The sequence below is a fragment of the Somniosus microcephalus genome, chromosome 13, assembly GCF_052327205.1.
Source record: "Somniosus microcephalus isolate GS21.2 chromosome 13, FLI_Smic_1.0, whole genome shotgun sequence".
Taxonomy (NCBI): domain Eukaryota; kingdom Metazoa; phylum Chordata; class Chondrichthyes; order Squaliformes; family Somniosidae; genus Somniosus; species Somniosus microcephalus.
Genome location: NC_140999.1, coordinates 41,196,413 through 41,222,997, shown reverse-complemented (window position 1 = coordinate 41,222,997; position 26,585 = coordinate 41,196,413). Strand labels below are relative to the sequence as shown.

Sequence of the window (26,585 nt, the reverse complement as noted above, 5' to 3'; positions counted from 1 at the left end):
CAATACTCAATTTAAATATTACAATGAGGCTGGAAGCCTCTTCTTTAACCTCCATTTTGTTTCTAACTGTAGCTGGTCGGGTATTTACACACCTCGTAAAACCCGGCAGTTACAGCAAGGCGAGGACTGCTGCATCCAGCAGGTAAGTGCCTTTACACCTACCTTCTGGATGCAGGGTCCTTGCCTAGCCCACCCACTGCAACCGGAGATCCCCTCCAATCGCCTTCCTGAACCCCCCACGCCACCAATAATGCTGAGGCTGGCCACACTCTTCCGGTGGCCAGCCCTGATCTTCTCTTTCCTCCACCCCCCTGATCATCCTGAGGCTGGCCACGATCCTCCTGTGGCCGGCTCCGATCTTCCTTCTCCTTTTGGGTATGGTAGCATAGTGGTAATGTCAACTAGGCTAGTAATCCAGAGGCCTGGACTAATGATCCAGAGATGTAAGTTCAAATCCCATCATGGCAGCTGGGGAAATTAAATTCAGTTAATTAAATAAATCTGGAATAATTACTAGTATCAGTAATGGTGACAATGAAACTATCGGATTGTAAAAACCCATCTGGTTCACTAATGCCGCCCTTACCTGGTCTGGCCTATATGTGACTCCAGACCCACAGCAATGTGGTTGACTCTTAACTGCCCTGGCTAAGTAAGTTGTAACAAACCGCAATGAAAAAGAATGAAACTAGACGGACCACCCGTCACTGACCTTGGCACCTGCTATGGCACACCCAGCCCAGTCGACCCTCCTCACCAACATCTGGGGACTTGTGCCAAAATTGGGAGAGCTGTCCCACAGACTAGTCAAGCAACAGCCTGACATAGTCATACCCACAAAATCATACCTTTCAGCCAATGTCCTAAACTCCTCCATCACCATCCCTGGGTATGTCCTGTCCCACCAGCAGGACAGACACACCAGGGGTGGCGGCACAATGGTATACAGTCAGGAGTCCTCAACATTGACTCCAGACCCCATGAAGTCTCATGGCTTCAGATCACCACCTACTGCCCTCCCTCAGCTGATGAATCAGTACTCCTCCATGTTGAACACCACTTGAATGAAGCACTGAGAGTAGCAAGAGCACAGAATGTACTCTGTGTGGGGGACTTCAATGTCCATCACCAAGAGTGGCTCGGTAGCACCACTACTGACTGAGCTGGCCGAGTCCTGAAGGACATAACTGCCAGTCTGGGCCTGCAACAGGTGGTGAGAGAACCAACACGAGGGATAAACCTACTTGACCTCGTCCTCACCAATCTACCTGTCACAGATGCATCTGTCCATGACAGCATTGGTAGCAGTGACCACCGCACAGTCATTGTGGAGACGAAGTCCTGTCCTCGCACTGAGGACACCCTCCATCATGTTGTGTAGCACTACCACCGTGCTAAATGGGATAGATTCAGAACAGATCTAGCAGCTCAAAATTGGGCATCCATGAGGTGCAGTGGGCCATCAGCACCAGCAGAATTGTATTCCACCACAATTTGTAACCGCATGGCCCGGCATATCCCTCACTCTATCACTACCATCAAGCCAGGGGACCAACCCTGGTTCAATAAGGAGTGTAGAAGAGCATGCCAGGAGCAGCACCAAGTGTACCTAAAAATGAGGTGCCAACCTGGGGAAGCTGCAACACAGGACTACATGCATGCTAAAAAGCAGAAGCAGCATGCTATAGACAGGGCTAAGCAATCCCACAATCAACGGATCAGATCAAAGCTCTGCAGTGCTGCCACATCCAGTCGTGAATGGTGGTGGACCATTAAACAACTAACGGGAGGAGGAGGCTCAATGAATATCCCCATCCTCAATGATGGTGGAGTCCAGTGCAAAAGACAAAGCTGAAGCGTTTGCAATCCTCTTCAGCCAGAAGTGCCGAGTGGATGATCCATATCGGCCTACTCCTGAGGTCCCCACCACCACAGAAGCCAGTCTGCAGCCAATTCGATTCACTCCACGTGATATCAAGAAATAGCTGAGCGCACTGGATACAGCAAAGGCTATGGGCCCCGACAACATCCCAGCTATCGTGCTGAAGACTTGTGCTCCAGAACTAGCCGCGCCTCTGGCCAAGCTGTTCCAGTACAGCTACAACACTGCCATCTATCCGACAATGTGGAAAACTGCCCAGGTATGTCCTGTCCACAAAAACCAGGACAAATTGAACCCGGCCAATTACCGCCCCATCAGTCTACTCTCAATCATCAGCAGGTGTCATCGACAGTGCTATCAAGTGGCACTTACCAATAACCTGCTCACGGATGCCCAGTTTGGGTTCCACCAGGACTACTTGGCTCCTGACCTCATTACAGCCTTTGTCCAAAAGGAGCTGAATTCCAGAGGTGAGGTGAGAGAGACTGCCCTTAACATCAAGGCAGCATTTGACCAAGTGTGGCATTATGGAGCCCGAGTAAAACTGAAGTCAATGGGAATCGGGGGGAAAACGCTCCACTGGCTGGAGTCATACCTAACACAAAGGAAGATGGTTGTGGTGGTTGAAGGTTAATCATCACAGCCCCAGGACCTCGTGGCAGGAGTTCCTCAGGGCAGTGTCCTAGGCCCAACCATCTTCACCTGTTTCATCAATGACCTTCCCTCCAACATAAGGTCAGAAATGGGGATGTTCGCTGATGACTGCACAATACTCAGCGCCACTCACAACTCCTCAGATAATGAAGCTGTCCATGCCCGCACGCAACAAGACCTGGACAACATTCAGGCTTGGGCTGATAAGTGGCAGGTAACATTCACGCCACAGAAGTTCCAGGCAATGACTATCTCCAACAAGCGAGAGTCTAACCACCTCCCCTTGACATTCAATGGTATTACAATTGCCGAATGCCCCACCATCAACATCCTGGGGCTCACCATTGACCAGAAACTTAACTGGACAAACCACATAAATACTGTGGCAACAAGAGCAGGTCAGAGGCTAGGTATTCTCGACACCATCCAGGACAAAGTAGCCCGTTTGATTGGCACCCCATCCACCACCTTAAACATTCACTCCCTTCACCACCGGTGTACCGTGGCTGCAGTGTGTACCATCTACAAGATGCACTGCAGCAACTCATCAAGGCTTCTTCGGCAGCACCTCCCAAACCTGCGACCTCGTCCACCTAGAAGGACAAGGGCAGCAGGTGCATGGAAACGCCACCACCTCCAAGTTCCCCTCCAAGTCACACACCATCCTGACTTAGAAGTATATCGCCGTTCCTTCATCGTCGCTGGGTCAAAATCATGGAACGCCCTGCCGAACAGCACTGTGGGAGCACCTTCACCACACAAACTGCAGCGGTTCAAGAAGGCGGCTCACCACTACCTTCTCGAGGGCAATTAGGGATGGGCAATAAATGCTGGCCTTGCCAGCGATGCCCACATCCCATAAAATGAATAAAAATCATATAAGTGATTATTTAAACTCACTTTCGCAGGCTTTTTATCACAGGCCATTGTCGGGAGCGGTGAGAGTGGGGGTTCAGTGAGTATTTAAACTCACTTTCGCGGCTTTTTTTCACAGGCCAGTGTCGGGAGCGGTGAGAGCGGAGACTCAGTGAGTATTTAAACTCACTTACGCGTTTTTTTTTTACAGAGGCCGTTGTCGGGAGCGGTGAGAGCGGAGGTTCAGTGAGTATTTAAACTCACTTTCGCGGGCTTTTTTACAGAGGCCATTGTCGGGAGTGGTGAGAGTAGAGGTTCAGTGAGTATTTAAACACACTTTCGCGGGCTTTTTTACAGAGGCTTACCAATCTCGCAGACCGGCGGCGGCGTTCCAGAGCCACATCATGATTCAAAATGTGACGCGGGCAGAAGGAGGCAGCTGATTGGGTGAGTACTTATACTACTCTTAAGGTTCATAGTTTATAAAGTTTAGAAGGTCTTAATTTTGTGGTTATAGTTTCTAAGGTCTCTGTTGTGTAGCGGGGAGTGCTAGGAAACAAGGGCCCTTGAGTATATCATTTAATTGTAGTATAATTGGTGGTATTGATTTAATTTAAATTAATTAAAGGGTAAGTCATAGCCGCACAGCTCGGCCCCGTGGCATGCTCCTCCTCTACTATGTGGGAAATCAGGGACACTTCCTGTGTCCCTGATGACCATGTGTGCGGGAAGTATATCCAGCTCCAGCTACTGACAGACCGCATTGCAGTGCGGGAACTGCGAATGGATAGATACTGGAGCATTCGTCATGCTGAGGACGTCGTGGATATCATGTTTAATCAGTTGGTCACACTGCAGGTAAAGGCTGCACAGGCAGGAAGGGAATGGGTGACCGCCAGGTAGAGTAGTAGGCGCAGGCAGGTAGTGCAGAGGTCCCCTGTGGCCATCCCCCTCTCAAACAGATATGCCACATTGGATATTGTTGGGGAGGATGGCTTATCGGGGGAAGGCAGCAGCAACCAACTTCCTGGCACCATGGGTGGTTCTGCTGCACGGGACAGGAGGAAAAAGAGTGAGAGAGCTATAGTGATAGGGGATTCTATTGTAAGGGGAATAGATAGGCGTTTCTGCGGCCACAAACGAGACTCCAGGATGGTATGTTGCCTCCCTGGTGCAAGGGTCAAGGATGTCTCAGAGCAGCTGCAGGGCATTCTGGAGGGGGAGGGTGAACAGCCAGTTGTCATAGTGCATATAGGTATCAACGATATACAGGAAACTTTTGATTTACCGGCACCTAAATAACCGGAAATCTCAGTTAACCAGCAAAATTCAGGAGTAGGTTTTACTTCATATTGTACTTGCCTTCCTCCATCTGTTGCTGTGCAAGGGTGTGGCTGCAGCTGTTGCTAAGCTACAGAGATGCTTGGAACTTGTGGCCATTGTTCTGCACTTGTTGCTAAGCAACAGGGTTTGTTGCTTTATACAGAGCTGTCAGCTCTCCGTATCTTTTACTATAGCTTTTGGTTATCCGGAATTTTTGATGAACCGGCACCACATCGGTCCCATTGGTGCCGGATAAAAAAAAGTTTCCTGTAGGTAAAAAATGGGATGAGGTCCTAAAAGCTGAATATAGGGAGTTAGGAGGTAAATTGAAAAATAGGACCTCAAAGGTAGTAATCTCAGGATTGCTACCAGTGCCACGTGCTAGTCAGAGTAGAAATAGAAGGATATTTCAAATGAATACATGGCTAGAAGAATGGTGCAAGGGGGAGGGATTCAAATTCCTGGGACATTGGAACCGGTTCTGGGGGAGGTGGGACCAGTACAAACTGGACGGTTTGCATCTGGGCAGGACTGGGACCGATGTCCTAGGGGGAGTGTTTGCTGGTGCTGTTGGGGAGGGTTTAAACTAAAATGGCAGGGGGTTGGGAACCTGTGCAGGGAGACAGAGGAAAGGGAAGCAAGGATAGAAGCAAAAGACAGGAAGGAGAAAAGCAAAAGTGGAAGTCAGAGAAATCAAGGGTGTAAATCAAACATGGCCGCAGTAAACAATAATTCTAAAAGGTCTGAGTGTTAAAAAAACAAGCCTGAAGGCTTTGTGTCTTAATGCGAGGAGCATTGGTAATAAGGTGGATGAATTAGCTGCACAAATAGGTGTAAACGGATATGATATAATTGGGATTACGGAGACATGGCTCCAGGGTGACCAAGGCTGGGAATTCAACATCATGGGGTATTCAATATTCAGGAAGGACAGGCAAAAAGGAAAAGGCGGTGGGGTAGCATTGCTGGTTAAAGAGATTAACACAATAGTAAGGAAGGATATTAGCTCTGATGATGTGGAATCTGTATGGGTAGAGCTGAGAAATATCAAGGGGCAGAAAATGTTAGTGGGAGTTGTATACAGACCCCCAAACAGTAATGCTGAGGTTGGAGTTGGCATTAAATGGGAAATTAGAGATGCATGCAATAAGGGCACAGCAGTTATCATGGGTGACTTTAATCTACATATAGATTGGTCTAACCAAATTCCAATACTGTGGAAGAGGAATTCCCAGAGTGTATACGGGATGGTTTCCTGGACCAATATGTCGAGGAACCAACTAGAGATCAGGCCATCTTAGACTGGGTATTATGTAATTAGAAAGGATTAATTAGCAATCTTGTTGTGCGAGGCCCCTTGGGGAGGAGCGATCATAATACGATAGAATTCTTCGTTAAGATGGAGAGAGAAGTAGTTGATTCAGAGACTTGGGTACTGAATTTAAATAAAGGAAACTACGATGGTATGAGGCGCGAGTTGGCTAAGATGGATTGGGGAATGTTACTTAAAGGGTTGATGGTGAATAGGCAATGGCAAACATTTAAAGATCGCATGGATAAACTACAGAATTTGTTCATCACTGTTTGGCATAAAAATAAAACAAAAAAGGTGACTCAACATTGGCTAACAAGGGAAATTAGGGATAGCATAAGATCCAAGGAGAGGACATGTAAATTGGCCAGAAAAAGCAACAAACCTGAGGATTGGGAACAGTTTAGGATTCAGCAAAGGAGGACAAAGGGATTAATTAAGAGGGGGAAAATAGAGTATGAGAGTAAGCTTGTAAGGAACATAAAAACTGACTGTAAAAGCTTCTATAGATATGTGAAGAGAAAAAGATTGGTAAAGTCAAGCGTAGGTCCCTTGCAGTCAGAATCAGGGAATGTATAATGGGGAACAAAGACATGGCTGACCAATTAAATACATACTTTGGTTCTGTCTTCACAAAGGAGGACACAAATAAACTCCCAGAGATGTCGGGGAACATAGGGTCTGATGAAAGGGAGGGACTGAATGAAATCAGTATTTGTAGGGAACTGGTGTTAGGGAAATTGGCTGCATTGAAGGCCGATAAATCCCCAGGGCCTGATAATCTACATCCTAGGGTACTTAAGGAAGTGGCCCTAGAAATAGTAGGTGCATTGCTGATCATCTTCCAAAATTCTATAGACTCTGGAACAGTTCCCATGGATTGGAGGGTAGCTAATGTAACCCCACTATTTAAAAAAGGTGGTAGAGAGAAAACAGGGAATTATAGACATTGGTAGTGGGGAAAATGCTAGAGTCCATTATAAAAGATGTAATAGCAGAGCACTTGGAAAACAGTGACAGGATTGGACAAAGTCAACATGGATTTACAAAAGGTAAATCATGCTTGACTAATCTACTGGAATTTTTTGAGGATGTAACTGGTAAAATAGATAAGGGAGAACCAGTGGATGTGGTGTATTTGGACTTTCAGAAGGCTTTTGATAAGGTCCTGCATAAGAGACTAGCATGCAAAGTTAAAGCACATGGGATTGGGGGTAAGGTACTGACTTGAATAGAAAAGTGGTTGGCAGACAGGAAGCAAAGAGTTGCAATAAAAGGGTCTTTTTCCGAGTGGAAGGCAGTGACTAGTGGGGTACTGCAGGGATTGGTGCTAGGACCCCAGTTAATCACAATATATATTAATGATCTAGACAAGGGAACTAGATGTAATATCTTCTAGTTTGCAGACGACACAAAGCTGGGTGGGCGTGTGTGCTGTGAGGAGGATGTAGAGAAACTCCAGTATGATTTGGACAGGTTGGGTGATTGGGCATATGCATGGCAAATGCAGTATAATGTGGATAAATGCGAGGTTATCCACTTTGGTGACAAAAACAGGAAGGCAGATTATTATCTGACCGGCAATAGATTGGGAAAAGGGGAAGTGCAACGAAGCCTGGGTGTCCTTGTGCACCAGTCGCTGAAGGTAAGCATGCAGGTGCTGCAGGCGGTTAAGAAGGCAAATGGTATGCTGGCCTTCATAGCGAGAGGATTCGAGTACAGGAGCAAAGATGTCTTGCTGCAGTTGTACAGGGCCTTGAGACCACACCTTGAGTATTGTGTGCAGTTTTGGTCGCCTTACCTGAGGAAGGATGTTCTTTGGGTACTGTTGGGGGGGATGGCTTATCAGAGTAAGGCAGCAGCAGCCAACTTCCTGGCCCCAGGGGTGGCTCTGCTGCACAGAATGGGAGGGAAAAGAAGGGTAGAGCTATAGTAATAGGGGATTCAATTGTAAGGGGAATAGACAGGCGTTACTGCGGCTGCAAACAAGACTCCAGGATGGTGTGTTGCCTCCCTGGTGCAAGGGTCAAGGATGTCTCCGAGCGGCTGCAGAGCATCTTGGAAGGGGAGGGTGAACAGCCAGTTGTCGTGGTGCGTATAGGCACCAACGAAATAGGTAAAAAGCGGGATGAGGTCCTAAAAGCGGAATATAGGGAGTTAGGAGATAAATTAAAAAACAGGACCTCAAAGGTAGTAATCTCAGGATTGCTACCAATGCCATGTGCTAGTCAGAGTAGAAATAGAAGGATACTTCAGATGAATATGTGGCTAGAGGAATGGTGCCAAGGGGAGGGATTCAAGTTCCTGGGACATTGGAACCGGTTCTGGGGGAGGTGGGACCAGTTCAAACCGGACGGTTTGCACCTGGGCAGGGCTGGAACCGATGTCCTAGTGGGAGTGTTTGCTAGTGCTGTGGGGGAGGGTTTAAACTAAAATGGCAGGGGGTTGGGAACCTGAGCAGGGAGACAGAGGAAAGGGAAACAAGGATAAAAGCAAAAGATAGGAAGGAGAAAAACAAAAGTGGCAGTCAGAGAAATCAACAGTTTAAATCAAACGTGGCCACAGTAAATAATAATTCTAATAGGTCTAAGAGCATTAAAAAAACAAGCCTGAAGGTTTTGTGTCTTAATGCAAGGAGCATTTGTAATAAGGTGGATGAATTGGCTGCACAAATAGAGGTAAACGAATACGATTTGGTTGGGATTACAGAAACGTGGCTCAAGGATGGCCAAGATTGGGAACTCAACATCCAGGGGTATTCGATATTCAGGAAAGATAGGCAAAAAGGAAAGGGCGGTGGGGTAGCATTACTGGTTAAAGAAGGGATTAACACAATTGCAATGAAGGATATTAGCTCTGATGAGGTGGAATCTGTATGGGTAGAATTGAGAAATATTAAGGGGAAAAAAACGTTAGTGGGAGTGGTATATAGACCTCCAAACATTAAGGCGGAGGTTGGGGATGGCATTAAAAGGGAAATTAAAGAAGCGTCCAATAAGGGCACAGCAGTCATCATGGGTGACTTTAATCTACATATAGATTGGGCCAACCAAATTAGTAACAATACTGCGGAGGAGAAATTCCTGGAGTGTTTACGGGATGGTTTCCTGGACCAATATGTCGAGGAACCAACCAGAGATCAGGCCATCTTAGACTGGGTATTATGTAACGAGAAAGGATTAATTAGCAATCTTGTTGTACGAGGCCCCTTCGGTCGGAGCGATCATAATATGAACGAATTCTTCATTAAGATGGAGAATGAAGTAGTTGACTCAGAGACTAGGGTCCTCAATTTAAATAAAGGGAACTACGATGGTCTGAGGAGCGAGTTGGGTAGGATTGATTGGGGAATGGCACTCAAAGGGTTGACGGTGGATAGGCAATGGCAAACATTCAAAGACCGAATGGATGAGCTACAGAATTTGTTCATCCCAGTTTGGCATAAAAATAAAACAAAAAAGGTGATTCAACGGTGGCTAACAAGGGAAATTAGGGATAGCATAAGATCCAAGGAGAGGACATATAAATTGGCTAGAAAAAGCAGTAAACCTGAGGATTGGGAGCAGTTTAGGATTCAACAAAGGAGGACAAAGGGATTAATTTAGAAGGGGAAAATAGATTATGAGAGTAAGCTTTCAGGGAACATAAAAACTGACTGTAAAAGCTTTTATAGATATGTGAAGAGAAAAAGATTGGTGAAGTCAAGTGTAGGTCCCTTGCAGTCAGAATCAGGGGAATTTATAATGGGGAACAAAGAAATGGCAGACCAACTAAATACATATTTTGGTTCTGTCTTCACAAAGGAGGACACAAATAACCTCCCAGAGATGCCGGGGAACATAGTGTCTGATGAAAGGGTGGAACTGAAAGAAATCAGTATTTGTAGGGAAATGGTGTTCGGAAAATTGATGGGACTGAAGACCGATAAATCCCCAGGGCCTAATAATCTACATCCCAGGGTACTTAAGGAAGTGGCCCTAGAAATAGTAGATGCATTGCTGGTCATCTTCCAGAACTCGATAGACTCTGGAACAGTACCCATGGATTGGAGGGTAGCTAATGTTACCCCACTATTCAAAAAAGGTGGTAGAGAAAAAGCAGGGAATTATCGACCGGTAAGCCTGACATCGGTAGTGGGGAAAATGCTCGAGTCCATTATAAAAGATGTAATAGCAGAGCACTTGGAAAGCAATGACTGGATCGGACAAAGTCAACATGGATTTACAAAAGGTAAATCATGCTTGACTAATCTGCTGGAATTTTTTGAGGATGTAACTGGTAAAATAGATACGGGAGAACCAGTGGATGTGGTGTATTTGGACTTTCAGAAGGCTTTCGATAAGGTCCCGCATAAGAGATTAGCGTGCAAAATTAAGGCACATGGGATTGGGGGCAAGGTATTGACTTGGATAGAGAACTGGTTGGCGGACAGAAAGCAAAGAGTTGGAATAAACGGGTCATTTTCCGAGTGGCAGGCAGTGACTAGTGGGGTACCGCAAGGATTGGTCCTAGGACCCCAGCTGTTCACAATATATATTAATGATCTGGACGAAGGAATTGGATGTAATATCTCCAAATTTGCGGATGACACAAAGCTGGGTGGGAGGGTGTGCTGTGAGGAGGATGTCGTGAAACTCCAGTACGATTTGGACAGGTTGGGTGACTGGGCAGAAACATGGCAAATGCACTATAATGTGGATAAATGTGGGGTTATCCACTTTGGTGGCAAAAACAGGAAGGCAGATTATTATTTGAATGGCAATAGATTGGGAGAAGGGGAAGTGCAAAGAGACCTGGGTGTTCTTGTGCACCAGTCGCTGAAGGTAAGCATGCAGGTGCAGCAGGCGGTTAAGAAGGCAAATGGTATGTTGGCCTTCGTAGCAAGAGGGTTTGAGTACAGGAACAAGGATGTCTTGCTACATTTGTACAGGGCCTTGGTGAGACCGCACCTTGAGTATTGTGTGCAGTTTTGGTCGCCTTACCTGAGGAAGGACGTACTTGCCATGGAAGGAGTGCAGCGAAGATTCACCAGGCTGATACCTGGGATGGCAGGAATGACGTATGAGGAGAGATTATGTCGATTGGGCTTATACTCACTGGAGTTTAGAAGATTGAGAGGGGATCTCATCGAAACCTGTAAAATTCTGTCAGGCCTGGACAGACTAGATGCAGGAAGGATGTTTCTGATGGCCGGGGGGTCCAGAACCAGGGGTCATAGTCTAAGGATAAGGGGTAAGCCATTTAGGACTGAAATGAGGAGGAATTTCTTCACCCAGAGAGTGGTGAACCTGTGGAATTCTCTGCCACAGAGGGCAGTGGAGGCCAGTTCCTTAAATATATTCAAGAAAGAGTTGGATATATTTCTTAAGGCTAAAGGGATCAAGGGATATGGGGAGAAGGCAGGGACAGGGTACTGAATTTGGATGATCAGCCATGATCTCATTGAATGGCGGAGCAGGCTCAAAGGGCTGAATGGCCTACTCCTGCTCCTATCTTCTATGTTTCTATGTTTCTATGTTTGCCATGGAGGGAGTGCAGCGAAGATTCACCAGACTGATACCTGAGATGGCAGGAATGACATATGAAGAGAGATTGGGTCGATTAGGCTTATATTCGCTAGAGTTTGGAAGAATGAGAGGGGATCTCATTGAAACTTATAAAATTCTAACAGGACTAGACAGACTAGATGCAGGAAGGCTGTTCCCGATGGCGGGGCAGTCCAGAACCAGGGGACACAATCTAAGGATAAGGGGTAAGCCATTTAGGACTGAGATGAGGAGGAATTTCTTCACCCAGAGAGTGGTGAACCTGTGGAATTCTCTACACAGAAGACAGTTGAGGCCAATTCATTAAATATATTCAAGAAGGAGTTAGATATATTTCTTAAGGCTAAGGGGATCAAGGGATATGGGGAGAAAGCAGGGACAGGGTACTGAATTTGGATAATCAGCCATGATCACGTTGAATGGCGGAGTAGGCTCGAGGGGCCGAATGGCCTACTCCTGCTCCTATCTTCTATGTTTCTATGTTTCTATAAGCCACCGGAGGCCCCGACCTTCCTTTTTCCCCCTCCCGATCCACCGGAGGCCCCGATCTTCCTCCCCCCCAGCCGATCCTCCGGAGGCCCCGATCATCCTCCCCCCCTCCTGATCCACCAGAGGCCCCGATCCACCGGAGGCCCCTATCTTCCTCACCCCCCATCACCGATCCACCGGAGGCCCCAATCTTCCTTCTCCCCCCCCGATCCACCGGAGGCCCTGATCCACCGGAGGCCCCTATCTTCCTCACCTCCTCCCGATTCACCGGAGGCCCCTATCTTCCTCACCCCCTCCCGATCCACCGGAGGCCCCTATCTTCCTCACCCCCCATCACCGATCCACCGGAGACCCCGATTTTCCTTCTCCCCCCCCGATCCACCAGAGGCCCTGATCTTCCTCCACCCGCTCCCCCCATCCTCCGGTGTCCGGCCCCCACCCAATCCCTTCCTCCCTCCTCTGTGCGGCCGAGTGCCTCAGGCCTACATGCCTGGAGCCAGCCAGCTTCCCCAACTGGCTGGATGCGGTTGGGAAACAGAGGCTTCAGATGCAAATCAGGCCCTGCTGTTAAAGTCGGCAGGGCCTGCAGGAAACCTCTCTCCCGGGTTTCCCGCCCACATCAGAGTCCCCCTGGCCCCAACCCACCTTCCCCATGAAAATCCAGCCCATAGTGTAGGGAGTTACCGTGAAAGTGATAACATTGCAAGGAATTCACCACATCTAATTTATTTGTAACACATTACCTTTGAATTCCAAGCAGTGTGAGGGTCAGGATTAGTCTGTTTCTTTAACATAGATGTCCAATTTTGTGCTTCTGACACACATTTGATGTCACTCAACTGGAGGTGATAGTTATAATCATGTATTCCGTTCACTTCAAAAATTACATATTCCACTTCAACGTTCTCCACAAACTTATCATTATACCACCTGAAACATTACAAAACAGGAAATGAACAGCCATTAGTGTATCTGGTTAAGACTGTGGGAGAACTCCCTGCTCTTCTTTGAATATTGCCAAGGGATCTGCGGCAGATGGGGCCTCAGTTTAATATTGGAAAGAGAGCACCTTCAACAATGCAGCGCAATCTTAGCACAACATTGAGTATCAACCTGAATTACATGTTCAAGTTCTGAAGTTAGGGCATAAACATATAACCTGCTAACTGAGAGGCAAAATTACTACCAAATGAACCAAGGGCTAACACACGAATATACCATTGAAATCTTGATGCAGAACTTCATGTTTGGACTGATTGTTGGCATATGGAACTCGGTTAATTCAGCTTCTGAAAGGTGTTCATGTTTAGTTCATTCAATATGGGGAAAAAGGGTGGTTGGCATCATTAGAGAGAGAGAGAGAGAGAGAGATACAGATTTCACTTAGCAACAGTCGATGGAGAGAGAGAGACAGAGTTGCCTTAGCCTAGCAACAGCTGGTGTTCACAATCAAAATAGACCTTGGATATGTTTAGAAATGTTGGGCTAGAAATTGACCTCCTTTGCACCTCCCATTATCAGGGCTGGAGGGCGATAATGAGGCACTAACGACTTACCGACTGGGTGTGGCAAAAGAAACGACTCCCGCAAAATTCAATGGGGGGGTAGCGCCAGCGGTAAAACTTACTGCCTCGATCTCCTGCGTCCCGGAGATCGTGAAGTCATCTGGTGTGCATCGCCTCGTTACCACCCAGATCATAAATTCGTTTCTGCCCCCTGCAGCTTCACTGGGCGTCAGCAACAGCAGCTGCAGGAGGCATTGTGACCTCAGCTGGCCGCTTGGGGAGCAGTAATTAAAGGGATTGGCAGTCAGGTAGGCCAAAAACATTTTCTCACCCATTTGTGCTGTTTTTTACATTTTTCATTGCCGCGATTGATCAGCCTGCACTCTCTTACAGTGCTTGGGGCAGCTCCTCGCGAATCGCGGGTGCCATCGCCGACCCATTCCCAGCCTTACCTTTAACTGCTTAGAGCATTGGGCCTTCCCTTTAAGGGAGGGAAGGAGCCTGCGAATCCGGCAGCGCTGCACGGAACACTGATCCGCGCTCTGCAGATAGAGCCCCTCTCACTCCCTTTAGCGCTTTAAGGGAAGTGGTAGCGCTTGATTTAGCACTCCACTTCCCTCTTGGAGTGCTACAACTGAATTTCGCGGCAGCCTCTCATCATTAGCGCCTGGCGATAATTTCTCCGCTTCCAAAGTTTTAGCACGCCAAACGGGGCTATAATGAATTTCTCCCCCGTTATGTTTATGATAAGAATGTCTAGAGACTAGAAGGGTTATGCTTACCACAGCAAGGTTGTTGATGTATGTTGATAGATTTGTGTCTCTGTACATAGTATGCAGTAGCCAGAGACGGCCATATAAGGCAATGCCAGATCCATTTTGACAAGAAAGCAGTGTATATAAATATTGGCCCAGAAATTAGGTTCGGGGGCTTGCCGCGCATGCAAGCCCCCGATGTGCACTTACCCGGCGCGCTGACATTTCAATCCTGGCCCGCATTGCATTTCCTGTCACTGGCCCGCTTCAGGTCCTGCCGCGCTGTGCGTGCGTGACCCAACGGCGTACTTAGTGCGATGAGCCGGCTGGGATCACGTGAGCACTGGGCAACCAATGGGAGGTTGCAAAAGTTCATTCATGAGTTTGATAGTAAGAACTGTCAAACTCATGAAAACTCCTGGCCCCAAAACACTACTTAAACTTGAAAGAAAATTTAAAAAAACATCACACTACTTAAATGAACTATAAATAACTGTAAAAAACTATTTTAAACAATAATTTTAAATTTTGAAAAAAATTATTATATAAAAAATCGGGGCTAAAAATACACTTACCTTACTGTAAAGTCTTCAAAAATAATGAACCTGTGGAAACATTTTCTAATTTTACTTAATAGACCACTTACCTGTTAAAAGTAAGTACTTACGGCTGCTTTTTTCACGCGTAAAAACCGGAGTCTTTTCCCCACAGGCAACTCTTCAAAAAAAAGGGAAGTTCAGCGCGCACGCGCTACCTGAAACCTCACATGCGTTCCGCCTCTTAACCCCTTGAGTCAGAGGAGAGGAAATGCCGGTTTTCCCTGCATGCGCTGTGCATGCTGAAAACCGGCATTTCCTCCGGGCCCACGCGTGAGTACCCCGTCCGTACTCACGCGTTGGGACAGGAATTACTGGCCCAAAAGCTTTTCCTTTGTTCAAGCAGGACAAGGGGAACACATGCCTAGGTTCGCGTGTCTATCTGTGACTATACTCCGCTTGTAAATTGCTTTTAATGCTGAAGTTAAAGACTAAAATGATTATAACCATAAGACTGAATTTGTTACTACTCAAGTGAACAACAGAAGGTTATTTTAAAACAACATTGGCAAGCCAGCCAGGAGAGCTGTTTTCTTAATTCAGCAGGGACCAATTTTGTATTGCTGGATGTAAATTTATATGAGGCATTATTAAATTTAAGTGGATATTCCCCCACGGTGCCAGAAGGACATTGTGAATTGTCAAATTAACCCCTTAGGCTCTTAAGCAAAGCCAGAATGGATTCTCTGTTTCTTTTTCCCAATAAACAGGGGACCATGGTTTCCTGGACTGTATGGAGGTTGATGGCATAGCAAGAGATCCAGCAGTTTAAAGAATTTATCTGCAAACATTGGCAGACATTGAATGTCGCAGCATGGTGACAAAGTCAGACTTAAGACTTTAACCTATTTGGATTGTTTGTTATTTTCCAAGACACAATATCAAAGGGGAAGATAATCGACTTGCATCCAAGTGCAATTGTTACTTTTGTCTTCTTTGTAAAATCATGAAGCCTGGGCATAATTAGTTTGTGAAATTAAAGCTGATTAGATAAATTGATGAGTTGCTGTTCAAGCACTCGGGAAGGAAAATTTATCTGAAATTTAAGGGGATAATCAAATTTTATTTTTGAAAAGGCCCAGTCTACGTGGTTCCGTCCAAACTATGTATTCAGAAAGAAGTTTTTTGGGAGAGATGTTAAGTATGTGTATTGTATTGAACAATTAACACAAAGACTTAAACGTATAACTCAAACAGGTCTTTACTGGTTGGAGGTAGGGACTATACATAGGTCTTTACTTCATGCCCACAGGCGGGAACTGAGGGGGATCAGTACCCACAGTACTATTTATACCCCTATGGCCAGGAGTGGTACTGCGTATCACTACGCCCAACAAGTAGTGCAGTCCTGTCCATAGGTTCAAAGTAGCACACATATTACATACACAACATTCCTCCCTTCCTAGCTTTACAGTCATCTCCCCATTTAACATAACGTAATAACATATATACATATATAACTTCAGGTTTACATAACAGAATAACATAGATACATAGATAACTTCATGTCAAAACAGATCACAGATTCAGTCTCTGCGGAAAACAGTTCACAGATTCAATCTCTGTGGTGGAGTCGGTTCACGTTGCTGGAGTGACTCATTCAATAGTCCTTCCATGGATTTAACAGTTTGAACTTCCGAACTGAATTGGCTCCGTTCGGAGGGACCACGTGTGTGATCTGGTAGAGGTAATAATGGTTCAGATGGGTCATCTTCTGTTTCGACTTTTCCTTTTCTGCTTCTTGGAGACTCTCTGGGCTCCACTGTCAGCTGCCAGCTGCATGCGCAGTTCCTCCTTCTCTCCCTCCTTTTTCCGTAGTGGAGCCACCTTCTCCCGATGTTCCGTAGACTTTCGGTGCTCCTCCATGATTTCTGTATGGTGGGAGTCGAAGTTACAAGTTGGGCAGGACAGGACATAGTAATATTCGGTGTCGTCCTGATCTAGGCCAGCGAGAGGGTCTTCTATTTCCTCCATACCCAGCTGGGCGTTAGCCAGCTTTTGTTCCAAGTCCAGACATCTTTCCTGAAGAGACTTCTTCATGCGTACCTCTTCATCCAGCTTTTTCTGGGCTTTCAGCAAGTCGTTTACTAATGACCTCATTTGAGATTTTACTACTTCAACTTCTTTTGGAGATTGATTGATCGGACTATTCAATCCCTCTACCGGAGCAGCTGTTTCAGCGGTCTGTTGTTCTACGTTGACGTGAGTCAGCGTACTTTTGGCATCCAAGGGCTGCTCTGTTGCAGTCATCTCAGTCTGTGTTGCCACCTCAGCTCTTCCAATAACCTTTGAGAGCTCCGAACCCCTTTCGTTTGAATATTGAAGTTCGTGTTCAAGTTTTTCCCATTTCAGAGTCCTGTCCTTCAGCATATGCAGGAGTTGGCTGACCGTTAACTCCTCTGACATCAGACGTTTTGTGTGCTCCTGCTCCATTTTCTCCATCAGCTGCTTCTGTTGTCTTTCCAGATTCTCCAACTCTATATCAAAGAACTCTTTCGTTGCATTCAACTCTTGCTCACAACGGCGAAGCATTTGTTCTAATTGCTGTTGTAGTTTGAAATGGAGTTGAGTTCGAGCCCGGTGTCCCTCAGAAATGGGCACATCAGTAGACTTGCCAGACTCAGAATCCACAGTTAAACTATGTTGTTGTTGCTCAGTGGAATTCTGTGCTGAAACTTTGTCTTTTGCACCTGAGTTGGGCTTACCATCATCCGTTCCAGAGTCTGGGCCGACTATCTTCACCGAGTTCTCACTCGTTATTGTTTGTAGGAAATGCCAGTCCATATTCATTTTCCTAATCCACTCCCGTCCTAGTAGTGGAGGACCTCCTTCAGATATCACATATAAGTCCATTATTTGACTGTCTTCGCCCTTGTGGACCACTGCAACCTCTATTTTCCCGATGGGGTACACTCTTTGCCCCGTGTATGTTTTCAATATAATCCCCGTATCCTGTAGGGGAATATGTTGGAATAACTTTCCGTAATCTTTCTTATTTATGACCGTCAATGCCGATCCAGTGTCCAATTCCAGTTTTACTTGGACTCCTTCTATCTGAAGAGTGACCCAAATTGTCTGGAGGTCTGCACCCTTACCAGCGTTGAGTACCCTTAAGCTAGCCAGTTCATTACAGCTTAAGCTAGCCAGTTCATTACTGCTAGCGTCTGAATCGGACTCCTGTTCGGTCACCTTGTGTACCTTTGCGTATTTTCCTTGCGGTGACTTCTTGTTGCTGGTCTTCTTCCCTGACCTGCATACTCTAGCTATATGTCCAAGCCTACCACAAGTTCTACATTCTTGGTTTTTAAACCAACACTGGTTCTGATCATGCGTTGTCTTTCCACAACGATAACATTTGCCAGAACTCACACCCAATTTGTGTGCACTGAGCTCCGGTGACCGTAGCTGCATTACTGCCGTGCCTCTCGCTGCGGCTTCGTGTGCTGCTGCCATAGTGACCGCCTTCTCAAGCGTCAGCTCATTCTCCTCGAGCAGTCGCTTTTGTGTATCCTGTTTAAATAAACCACACACAAATTTGTCTCGTAGTGCATCTGTCAGTCCCGTTCCAAACTGGCAATATTTCGCTAATTTACGCAATTCCAGCAAATATTCAGCATTGCTTTCATGCTGTAGCTGCCTTCTGTCGTAAAATTTAAATCGTTCCACTAGCATCAGCGGCGTGGGGTTTAGATGATCTTTCAGGACAGTAACAATCTCATCGAACGTCTTATCCGCCGGTTCATCTGGTGATAACAGGTGTTTCAATTGCCCGTATGTCTTCGCACCCATTAAATTTAATAATGTTAGAGCTTTATCTTGGTCACGAATTTTATTGGCCTTACAATAATTTTTTACTCTTTCAACATATATGGCCCAATCTTCGAGGTCACTATCAAAGGTGCTAATATTCCCGTGTTTAGGCATTGTAGATTTGCAATTTCTCAGATTTTATTTTGTTTACTTGTTATCAAAGATGGCGGCTTCCCGCTCTTGCCGTCGTCCTCCGCCCACAAAATGGCGGTTTTCCCGCGCTTGGCGGTCTTCACCCGTCCCCCGACGCCGTCTCCCTTCAGCCCCCGAGTGCGGCCCTTATCTTTGGTTCCGATCGCTGGCCCGCGCTGCGCCTCGCACTTGAAGCGGCTCCCGGCCTCTGGCTCACCCGCTCGCGCGGCTCACCGCGGCTCTTATCAGGGATTGCGATCGCCCTTATCTTCTCCAACTTCCCCAGCCCTGTCTTTGCAGCCAACACTGCACGGCTTACCCCACCACCTAGGTTGAACAAGGAAACTGCAGAAAGACTTCTGTCAGTCGCTGGAAGCTGTCAGGATGTTTGCTGCACTCCAGTGCTCAGTCGCTGATGGAGGCTTCAGAGTCCTAAAGCCTGTCGCTTCTAGTGGGGTGGTGATGTTTGAAACCTCTCTTCAACTGCCGCAGGGTAAGAACCTGACTCGTCGCCAGTGTTAAGTATGGGTATTGTATTGAACAATTAACACAAAGACTTAAACGTATAACTCAAACAGGTCTTTACTGGTTGGAGGTAGGGACTATACATAGGTCTTTACATCATGCCCACAGGCGGGAACTGAGGGGGATCAGTACCCACAGTACTATTTATACCCCTATGGCCAGGAGTGGTACTGCGTATCACTACGCCCAACAAGTAGTGCAGTCCTGTCCATAGGTTCAAAGTAGCACACATATTACATACACAACAAGAGACTGTTGTGTTAAAGATAACTACCATCCCTCGCCTTGCAGACTGAATTGCTGTCTGGCATATTTTGGGGAATAAAAAGTCCAATAAGAGTTTAAGCAGCATGAACAAAAATGTGTTAAAACTTGGACCAACTGGGAACGTTTGATCTATATTTTAAAGATATTATGATAATATTGTATTAGACAGTAAAGTTTCTCCAGGGCTCATGAATGAAATGATGAACACTGTATAAAATTGAATGAGAGGAAGTGAGTGAGGATATAAGGTGAAAACAGGAAAATTACACCACCAAATGGGAATTTTTCTAAAAGTATTGCTCTTAGGTGAATTGGCATAAATTACCTGGGTGCAATCTGGTATTAATGTATATTCTTGTGAAAGTCAGGTAAGTGTAATAAATTGATAAGCTTTATCTTGGCGATGTTTGTGTCATTGCTATACTGAACAATTATAAAACAGCATTTGATAGCCATGAAGGGAGAGATGAGCAAAGATCTCCAGACACCCCACGACCTTTTGATAAGATCACCTGAAAGACCAAGAATGGCTTGGATCAGATGTCACATATGGCATGATATTGGGATGTGTGTGTGTGTGTGTGTGTGTGTGTGTGTGTGTAAATATAAATATGTTACGTCTGAAGTAACTAGCGTGTGTGTGTATGTGTGGAAATATAAATGTGTTACGTGTGAAGTAACTAGCATGAGGGAATGAATGCATGTTGAATTTGCACCGAAGAACGAGTCTCAGACATGCTCAGTTATCGACAACAGCACAACATGAAATGACTAATGTGGCTCAGGAGAGTGAGACAACTTTTTAAATCATGAAAGCAACGACACATACGCCATAGAGAAACTGACTTTGAAATACTGTAATTAGGATAGAGTTAAAAAAACTGCTATCTGCCAGATGGGATTGGTGATAGCACAGAAAGTAGCTTTAGGGATTCTAGCCATTGCATTATGCTGTGTAAGGAAACCAATAAGGAAATATAAGGAAAGTTAAGCAAGGGCACTAAGAGGTAGCCAGGATAATTAAAGACAAAGAAGGATATAAAACACTTTGCTAAGAGGTAACGTAACCCATCAGGCAAAAAAAAGCAAGACATGTTGGCATATGGAACTTGTTTAATTCAGCTTCTGAAAGGTGTTCATGTTTAGTTCATTCAATATGGGGAAAAAAGGTGGTTGGCATCATTAGAGAGAGAGAGAGATACAGATTTCACTTAGCAACAGTTGAGGGAGAGAGAGATCGAGTTGCCATAGCCTAGCAACAGCCAGTGTTTGCAATCAAAATAGAACTTGGAAATGTTTAGAAATGTTATGTTTATGATAAGAATGTCTCGAGACTAGAAAGGTTATGCTTACCACAGCAAGGTTGTTGATGTATGTTGATAGACTTGTGTCTCTGTACATAGTATGTAGTAGCCAGAAACTACCATATAAGGCAATGCCAGTTCCAGTTTGACAAGAAAACAGTATATAAATATAAGCTTTTCCTTTGTTCAAGCACCATGAGGGGAACACATGCCTAGGTTCGCGTGTCTATCTGTGACTATACTCTGCTTGTAAATTGCTTTTAATGCTGAAGTTAAAGACTAAAATGATTATAACTATAAGACTGAATTTGTTACTACTCAAGTGAACAACAGAAGGTTGTTTTAAAACAACACCGATCAGGGATAGATTTACAGTACAATATTTCCTCCCCCTAAGGTGTCCAGAATAATTGCCATCTATTGCTTGTTTTATAACTTCATTCTGAAAAGGGGCATCGATGGCAATTATGCTCAGTACAAATCTTGTATTTCCTTCCGCAATTGGTGGGCACCGCAAGACATTAATTGCATAATTGACCACAACTATGAGATTCTGATTTATTTTTTCATTATGCTTTTTTCAGTTTGATTGAGGGGGAACCTGTGGTATTAAATTCTGTCTGGTGACACTGGGGTTACCCAGTGTCACTTCTATTGGTCCAATTAAAAAAAAGACATATTTATGTTTCCAGTCCTATTTCAGTCACTTAGCTAACTCCTAATTGAAATTCATAGCTGATTAAGATGAAGGGTGCTTCTTTCTTTTCACTGGCTAGCATACTTTGTGGGAGATACAGTCCATATTTTCGTACACATACTGCAAACAACAAAATCATGTGTAAATCAGCAGATTTTGTTATACCCAAGAACTTTTAGTAACCCACAGTGAACCCTGAACACTGCAGCAACAGCATTTTCTAGTCTATAGCCTTGTGTTTCCACCCCCCACCCAATACTATCCTTACTTTTGTCTGGTGTGCTCTTGAAGGTAGTGACTTACACTGGGGTATGGTTCCACAGGTACACATGGCCTTTAATAGGTCTTCCAAATGGCCATTCTTAAGCTAGCACCAACAGACCAATTTACAAAGGAGAGCACAATTTTCAGAAGTGGCCTAGTGGGGGCACCTCAAATTGTATCCATACTTTAGTGACAAAAAGGTTAAATAGTGCATTCCCACTGCCATCCTAGCAGGGATTAGCTAAACCTACCTAGAGCAGGTATTGAACCATGGAACCTTCTAGCATGTATGGCTCAATATGGCCTCAAGTTGTGCATTTACCAGCTGACCATTCCTTTTTAATATTTTTAATTTGTGACACTTTTTCTTTCCTGTTCTTTTACATTGTTTATTACTTTTTTTCAGGCCAACACTTGCTTTAAGGTAACTGTTCAACTGTGAAAGCAGTTAATTTTCCTTTTTAATTTGCTTGACTAACCAGTTTTTTTCATGGCATTTTCCACTAACAAGAAGTTCTAAAAACTTACAGCTGGAGTTCTGGACTCCAAAGAGCTGCGTAATGTGCCACCAACGGACATCCCAATGAAGCATAGTCGTATGTCACAATTAGGTCCTTTTCTGCTGAATTTGCTTGAAATAACTTAAATGGATCATAGACATCCCTGAAAAGAATTTAAACCAAAAAAATCAATGCAACTGCCAATATAAACAGGGTCAAGGACACATTTCATAGTAAAGAAATTTAGCAACAGAAATTTGCAGCCTCTAAGATAACAACAACTTGCAATTATATAGTACCTTTAACGTAGAAAAACATTTCAAGGCATTTCACAGATGTACGGAAAAAATTGGATGTCAAGCCAAAGAAGGTAATATTAGTTGTGATATTAGTTTTGATGAAGGGTCATCGACCTGAAACATTAACTCTGTTTCTCTCTCCACAGATGCTGCCTGACCTGCTGAGTATTACCAGCATTTTCAGTTTTTATTTCAGATTTCCAGCATCCACAGTATTTTGCTTTTGATATTAGTAGGGTTGACCAAAAACCTGGTCAAAGATGTGGGTTTTAAGGATGGTCTTAAAGAAGGAGATGGAGGGGGAGAGAAGGAGTGGATTAGGGAGGGAATTCCAGAGCATGGTGCCTAGGCAGCTGAAGAGACGGTTATCAAAGGAGGGGTGAAGGATGGATGGATACACAAGAGGCTGGAGTCAGAGAAATTGAGAGTTCAGGTGGGGGGTATAGCACTAATGCAACAACAACTTGCATTTCTATAGCACATTTAAAATAGGAAAATGACCCAGACAAAAATTGGCATCAAGCCAAAGGAGGACGTATTAGGAAGGGTGATTAAAAGCTTGGTCAGTAAGGTAGGTTTTAAGGAGGGTATTAAAGGAGGAGAAAAAGTTGGAGATGCAGAGATATTTAACGATAGAATTCCAGAGCTTAGAGCTTAAGTTGAAGGCACAGCTGCTAATGATAGGACGAAGGGAGTAGGGAATGCTCAAGAGGTTAGAGTTGGAGGAACACAGAGCTCTTGGAGAGTTGTTGGGCTGGAGGAGGTCACAGAGATAGGGAGGAATGAGGCCATGGAGGGATTTGAACATGAGGATGAGAATTTTAAATCTGAGGCGTAAGTGAACCGGGAGCCAATGTAGGTCAGCGAGCACAAGGGTGATGGGTGAGCAGGACTTAGTGTGGGTTAAGATACGGGCAGCAGAGTTTTGTATGAGATCAAGTTTATGGAGGGTGGAAGATCGGAGTCCAACCAGGAAAACATTGGAATACTCAAGTCTGAGGTGATAAAGGCATGGATGAGGGTTTCAGCAGCAGATAGGTCCAGGAAAGGGGAGAGACAGGCGATGTTACGGAGGTGGAAGCAGGTGGTCTTTGTGATGGAGAGGATATGGAGTTGGAAGCTCAGCTCAGGGTCAAATATGACACAGAGGTTGTGAACAGCCTGGGACAGTTGTAAGGGAGGGGGATGGAATCGGTGGCAAGGGAACAAAGTTTGTGGCAGAGGTTGATCACATAGGTTGGGTTTATCATGATAAACAAGAATGCTTCAGCTATAATTTCAAACAGGGTTTTTAAAAATTGATGATATAAAAACTACTGAGTATTTTTTATTTAATCTGACACCCTCTAATAAAAGCATAAAGTCCAAGGCTGCGAAATTCCCCCTCTTAGTGCCGACATTTAAGGCTGGTTTCAGCAGAAAAATGGCGGCTGTCTCACTTCCGGCCACTTCCAGCATGGACCGCGGCGATCGCCATTTTGGGTAGGTCGGTAGCACAGCGTTGCCTGTGTTTGGCAGAAGAATGCAAATGAGGCAGATCGTGACTTCAGCGGGCAACGCTGACTTGACGCATGACCTATTTTCGATGTCGCCACTCAACTGTATGCCCTCTCCAAAGCATGCACAGTTGAACTTGTGTTCAGCTGCACAAGGGACCCCTAACCAGCGATATTTAAAGGGATCATTGACAACTTTCAGATAACTTGCTTTTTGATTTCTACTGGCTCTGTGTAAGTTTATGGAACAATTTGGAGCTTTCTAGAGTTATTTAAAGTTGATGAGGTGACAAAGTGTCGTGCTGCAAGTGGAGAAGGCCTTGCTGCTGGTCAGACCACTTCCAGTCTGGAGCAGGCAACATAGCTAACATCTCCCAGTTTGCTGTCCATCGCTATATCCTGGAGGTCACAGAGGCTCTGTACTCCAGGAGAAGGGACTTCATTGTCTTCTCTCTGAAATGAGAGAAGTAGGAGGAGCACGCATATGACTTTGCCAGGAAATCGGGCTTCCCCATGGTGCCGGGTGCCATTGACTGCACACGCGTGCATATCAATCCTGAGCAACCACATCCGCAAAGGCTATGACTCACTTAATGTGCAGTTGGTCTGCAGCCATGCCCAGCACATCATGATGGTGAATGCCCAGTATCCTGGCAGCAGTCATGATGCCTTCATCCTGTGCCAGTTCACTGTGCCAGCAATCTTCCAGCCACCACATCGAACCCGAGGGTGGCTGCTCGGAGACAAAGGCTATCCGCTCTACCCCTGGCTGATGACTCCCCTCCACTCGTGGTCAGTGGTCATATGATGACAGCCAAGCTGCCATGAGGAATGTCATCGAGCAGACCATCGGGGTGCTGAAGCAACAGTTCCACTGGCTTGACCGCTCGGGGGGAGCCCTCCAGTACACGCCGGAGTGGGTATCCCATTTCGTGGTCTGCTGCATTGTCCACAACTTGGCCATCATGAGGGCACAGCCCTTGGCACCATGGGTTCTGTGACCACCTCAGGAGGAGGAGGAGGAAGACAAGGAGGAAGTAGAAAAGGAAGGCAGGAGGCAGGCAGAAAATCCCCATTCCGGACGGGCTGTCCATGAGCGCCTCGTCAGACTTCGGTTCCAACGAATGAAATCCCAGCTCAACACTTCCCCACTTTACCATCCCTTTGTCATGGAACATCACAGCGTCCTCTTGGGCACAAAGCTGAAATGAAAGCCACCACAAAACAAAAATTCCAGACATAATTTATAAGTGATTATTTTGAATCTTACATAACAAAGTCAACTAATTACCCTTGTGCATTCCCTTAGTGTCTGTCTTTCATGTTCCTTTGCCTATTCTAGTGCTCCTACACAGTGCTACCCCATGGGGGACACTGCAGACAGCCTTGCAGGACAACCTCGAGCAGCTCTGGGCCTAGAAGGCCCGATTGTAGACTGCACCACCTCGGCATGGGCCTGGCTGGCTGACAGGCAGCAGCAAGGGCATTGGCAGAGTGGCAGTTGTAGTGTCCGCGTATCAGTAACACACGGACTGCAGGAGAACGGTAATAACAGGTGTTTACTGAACAGAGGGTATGATGGAACTGAAAGTAAAGAAGCCTGCTACAGCTTTATATACAGGTGTGGTCGCTGCCGGTACTACAGTATAAAAGCAGTTCTCTCTTAAAGGTACATACACAACAATTCCTCCCCTTTTAGATAAACAGTACATAACATTCATTTAACAATTAAATAATAACTAATTATAATTACAATTTTCTCTGTACTATATACATCAACTGAAGTAATCATTTATAAATTCAGTCTTTGAGGAGGCTTCCTGATCCTGTCTGGATAGTGCCTTTCTCGAGTATCCTGTTCTTGCGGCGGAGTCGATTCTGGCTCATTGTCATTGGTTGGTTCGTCAGCTTCCAATACCACTGATTCTGAGGTAGACGCAATCTGTACTTCGGGTTCATCACCAGGTGCGCATGCTCGTGGTATGGGTTTGACTTGTTCCTGTGACTCTAGAATCTGGTCAGCATGGCGTCTCACGATGCTCTCTCCAACGTCCACTGTGTACATTAGTGGTCCCTGCTGTGTGCATATCGTTCCTGGCTGCCAATTTTCTGTTCGGTAGTCGCGGGCCAAGACTGGTTGCCCTATCTTGAAGCTCCTGGTTGGCTTCTCATTGATGTGCTGGAATTGCTTATCCTCAATATCTCGTCTTATGTTTGGTTTGAGCAAATCCAGGCGACATCTTAACCTTCGGTTAAAGAACATTATGGCTGGAGCTTGGTTGGTGACTGCATGTGTCGCATTCGGGTAAGCAAACAAGAAATTATCCACCTTGTGTTGTAGTGGTATGTTGTCGTGATACATTGCCTTTATTGC

The 26,585-nt window shown here is 45.6% G+C and overlaps 1 protein-coding gene across 1 annotated transcript in view; it reads right to left on the bottom strand.

Annotated features, from left to right (window-relative positions):
* The window catches only part of LOC147108257 (la-related protein 6-like), a 121,732-nt gene extending 99,188 nt beyond the window's left edge, over positions 1–22,544 (bottom strand). The window contains exons 1-2 of the mRNA XM_086004806.1: positions 22,445–22,544; positions 12,805–12,991 (exon numbers count right to left, since the gene is read on the bottom strand). The gene's annotated coding sequence lies outside the window, so the exon portion shown is untranslated. The remainder of the gene's footprint in view (positions 1–12,804; positions 12,992–22,444) is intronic.
* Between the last annotated feature and the right edge of the window lie 4,041 nt (positions 22,545–26,585).